General features: G+C 42.7%; 1 pseudogene; it reads right to left on the bottom strand.

Annotated features, from left to right (window-relative positions):
- Window positions 1-426: 426 nt before the first annotated feature.
- LOC141819265 (putative mitochondrial protein AtMg01110) lies at window positions 427-2,573 on the bottom strand (annotated as a pseudogene).
- Window positions 2,574-4,869: the final 2,296 nt, after the last annotated feature.

The raw sequence follows: 4,869 nt of genomic DNA, 5'->3' as shown, positions 1-4,869 counted from the left end.
CCCGAACTCGAACTCGAACGTAACTCAGCTAACTATAAAATAAAATAACTACTTATAGTCTGACTACTTATAGTCTGAGCATTACATGATCTTATCAGTTACTATTCTCTCTTATATCCATTCCTTAGTGGTGTTAAACACGCCGGAACAGTTTGGAGATTCCATTCATCTCCCAGATCCCAACATTTCCAAAGGAGGCCGTATCGGACAACACTGTTGTCTTTCAACGAGCGCTTCCAATGGGTTGGGATCATAGGAGGATTGAACAGGTCTTCCAAACTAGGATCAGGATTACACGATAATAAAGTATGCCCCACACATTAATCTCCCACTCCAGCCATTGTTTTAACCAATTATGGTAAAGAGTGTATTCAACAAAAGCTTCTTCATCTTCGTTTCCCTTCCAGTACTCTTGGGGCACTAACACTAATTCCTTAGGTTTAAGCTCCTCAACTTTGCAACTATAATTCCTTTGAGATAGGGGTTGATCGGGTTTCCTCGACCAATCCACAAATCCAAAGGTAATTGCAAATATGAAAGTGACTTATTAGATAAGACTAATAAACGTTTCCATCGTAAAGTTAACGATGGTGAACGAAGTCTTGCTCTTACTCTAAAACCTGCACCAGCTAAACGGATTAAAGAATGTTGTTTCAAACAATATTTCTCCGCTAACTGACACATGCCCAGAAAGGTTGAAGCAGCTAATACTGCCTTTGCAGAAACGGGAGTAAGGTTCACTTGAACCCTATCTACCCAAAACTGCTTGGCAAACTCGAGAGCACCAATCCTTGAATCAATTTACTTAGATTCTGAGATTGATACTCCGAGCATAGTAACTAGCTCTTTATACCTTGAAGCCACTCGCCTATCGGCGATGACTATGTCATCACCTAATAGCGCATATTTCTTAAAAGGGGTCCTTTTTATTTGGATACTATAATATTGCTGCCAGCCATACAAGGAAATGGTGTGACAAGCTAAAAAGAGCCCAAGAGCCATAATATCCTAATGGTTGTCCAGTACTAAAATATAACATGCAGGTCTTCTTAGTTAAAGGAGGCCCGGCTGAAAATAAATTAGTACTGAGAGTTCCCAAAACAATACATTCGCCAGCCATGCGTCCAAATATCAAAGACATCACTGTCGAGATATAAGACACTGGCCATCGATCTGTAGCGTTACTTAAATCAAAAGAACTGACGTCCTCAGGTTTAAGTAAGCTAAGACGATGGATAGGATCTTCCTGTCGGAAGGTCCCATCACAGGGTAAACGGGATAAAACCCGCATAGCCCACGAATGTACTGGATATAATAAACGTTGTACGCCTATAACGAACAAACGCCTTTTACCAGCTCCCGGTAGAGTAGAAGTTAACCGACCTGGGGATAACGGACGATAAATAGACTTCTCTATATATGGATCAAATAATTGTGATTCATATCTAAAGAAGTTATTTAAGTCTAAAGAAGTTATTTAAGTCTGTTATAACCTTAGCTGAGTTGGCTTCAAAATCGAAAGGAGTCAGACTCCCTTGATACCACAAACAGCCAGAGTTATCGCTCCTATATCCAAAAGGTGAATACATTTTTAAAATACGAATGATACCCGCATACGCGGCGATCTCATACCGTAATGAAGAAAATATATTCCCTATGACTCCAGGAAAGGTTTTGAACCTCCTGTCGTCATTAGGAGTCGACTTCCAAGTGGGCTTCCACTCTATTCCCTTATACAAAGAGTAGCCGGGTAACCAGGGCATATACATTTTCCATAACTGATTGAAAGCAGTTTCAATCAAGTCATTGACTAATGTAATGCTATGTCCTTTCTTTGGTTCTTCTACTATAGAATCGAAAACGGTCCTGTCAACACAGCGTGCCAATTTAACGATTCTACATAGAAAGTCAAGTCTCCAAGATAGGTACATTTTTACCAAATAATTAGACCTGTCATTTCGCTGTGAAATTAAATGGCGATGATGAACAGGAATAATTGTTGGCAAACCTGCCCGACTGAGCTCTACTATAACCGAAGGATTACTATCCTTTAAGATAGACGCAGCATAATACTGCTGCAGTGCCACTGAGCACTGTTTTAGGTATAATGCTGTGAATAGCAACCCTGACTTACGACTAAGTCGTATTACTTTTGCTGCAATATAGCGGGAGAGCACAGCTCCTTCAAAGGTGTAATGCCCAGTGACGACTAAGTGAATCCTAATAAGGAAACTCTTTAATCGTCCCACGTGTTCAAACACGCGGCGCCAAGTGCCCTGAGGCAGGCTTTCGAAACAATTCGTAAATAGCTTCATCTTTGTAGACTAGCTGAATCTCCCTACTGCCCACCTACCCGACCACTTCTCTCCTAAACGACCGCCACTAAGCGGTCGAGGGACGGCGTCTGGTTACCAACCAGATCCCATACTCTTTGGATATTTCACCAGAGAGTAGATTAGAGTTGTATTGGTTTTATTGTTGTCTTCACATTACCGTGTTGGCAATAATGTAAATGCAATCAACCAACCAATGTGCTCCTGGCAAACGCTAGGAGACAGATTGCTCTGCCTCATTGCGCTTGGGAGGACGGCCGCTCCCCCAACCGGGAAATGAAACCCCCGGATGGTGCCATAAAATAAAGAAGAAGTCAAAGTTTCTCTCCTCTCCCGGCAGCTTCATATCCGGTTAAAGAGGGCACCTGCTGAACCAGAACTCGGACCATGAACGAATATCTTATCTCCCACTGGTCGAGTGTATTTTATAACTTCCACTTTTTATTATAAGTAGAGACTTCAGCGTATTCGTATTAACGTGATTCTCCTTCACTCATAATGGCACCTGCGTATAAAGATATGACGTACGAGTAAGTAGCAGCTGTTTGGTCTTTGGTTGGAGTCCCGAATAAGCTATCAACAACTAAGTGCCCTGTAGCTACCTTGAACCACAATTTACTATATTTTTGGGGCCTAATATAAAAGTAAATTGAGCCAAAAATTAGTAATTCATTTACTATATTTGAAGAGAAAAAATGCACTACAAAAGGTTGCACATCTTTAGGGTAGATCTTTGAAGTAGAATAGCAGATGTTAGGGCAGCCTACTACTATTTTTACCCACTACTGTAGGTGTACTTACTTTAGTTCGGCTCATCCATGCCCGAAGTATTAGAGAATGCTCGGGTGTACAGTAGTACTGGAATATTGCCTTACGGAATTTATATTTATTTTAGGGATCTTTTAGGTAAATTCGGATTAGTCGTAAATAGCCCCAAAGGCTATTTCTCTACTCTGCGTAGCCTTTGGGGCTATTTACGACTAATCAGGGGTAGCAGAGGAACTTATATTATATACAGGCGGATTAGAACTTATATTATGAATGCAGGGCCTTTGGGGCTATTTATCTCCTTTCTCGGAATTTATATTTATTTTAGGGCGATAAGTACAACCTACTTAAGCATTCTATAGGACTGAGTCTCTACATTTCGGCGTTCTATAGGACTGAGAGTTGTGTTTTATTCCCCTGCTAAAATACTTCCTAAGCTTTCCCTTTGTTAATCTTCTAAGCGCAATGCCATTTCACGAATGTCTCTTCTCCGCTGCAGGCTCACATCATCTTGCTTTCATTCATCCCTTCTATATTGGACTTGCAGATGCCTAAAATCAATATAAATTCAGAGACTCACTTTTGTAAGGCGCTCTCGTATGAAATCAAGGACACTGGGAACGAAAGGAATGGCTTCACGTCGTTGCACTCGTCCCTCTCATTCAGTATTTTAAAATAATGGAAGATCCTATCATGCAGAGAGAGTGAAGGAAAGGTAGTGCTTCCTATCCCAGCTCTCGGATATCCTTCAAAGTCAGTTCAATAATAGGTTGCTCATTCGGATCCGAAACTAGACTCTACAGTAAGGAGAGATAGGAGGACGTCGAAAGAGTACTCGCCCTATCCAGTTCTCTTTCTGAGGTAGGAGTAGCAGCCGGTGAAGGAGTTATCCCTAGTTATAGGCTAGGCTTAGGAATTACTATATAGTTCTGGCTCACCGCTTTAGCTTCGAGTGCGGATATTGATTCTTTCTTTCCATCTTCTCAGTCTATCCTGAGAGTGACTGGGGACCAGTGGATGAGACCTCTGCACGCCGGACTCGGCTCCTTGCCCACCACTGCTCTAAGCCCGGAAGGATGCCCGAAGCTAGGTGATTGAAAGACTAGATAAGGACCAGCCCTAACCAGAGTTAGAAGCGAAGTCGGAGCGAACGCCAGTGACGCCTCCTATTTACCCTTTGAGGTTCAAGCGGGAACTCAACAAGTCATATTGCTCTAGAGAGAGTGTCCTCCTAACTTAACTAAGAGGGGAAGTCGCCTGATAGAAGGTCTCAGTCTTTCGTCCGGGAGATATTGCTCATCAGCGCATATAAGATCAACAGCCTTTTTCTCTTGACTAGAGCCGAGACAGACAGTACGTGGTTAGGAAGTCAGTCCACTCGAGCTTAAGAAGGCGGGGCACTCGAAGGGGGAAGGTGTCTATATTCTTTCTTGCAAAGCAAAAGATGATGTGACGCTCAGGGACGCCCCAAGGAAGATATTAGATGGTTGGACACTGTGAACTACCTCGGAGTACAATTGAAGAGCTCGGGGTTCTGCCCTTCGTAGAGAGAAGGAATGTCTGATCACCCACATACTCAGTATACAATAGAATAGGACAAGACCAGTGGAAGGACCGAGACCAGACCACCAGAGAAAAGGGAGAAGCGAAGTCGAAGATAGTCAGCGTCAGAGTCAGTCCCCTCTTTCTCCCAGCCTTGGGCAAGCCCTTCCTTTTCTGGCAATTATAGAATAGGTCAGGGAAGAGTTAGCATGAAGCGGGGACTTTT

The sequence above is a fragment of the Curcuma longa genome, unplaced genomic scaffold, assembly GCF_044706935.1.
Source record: "Curcuma longa cultivar G26 ecotype Majalengka, Jawa Barat unplaced genomic scaffold, ITB_CL_G26_1.1 contig_28482, whole genome shotgun sequence".
NCBI classification, from domain to species: domain Eukaryota; kingdom Viridiplantae; phylum Streptophyta; class Magnoliopsida; order Zingiberales; family Zingiberaceae; genus Curcuma; species Curcuma longa.
This window is presented reverse-complemented; position numbering and strand designations above follow the sequence as displayed.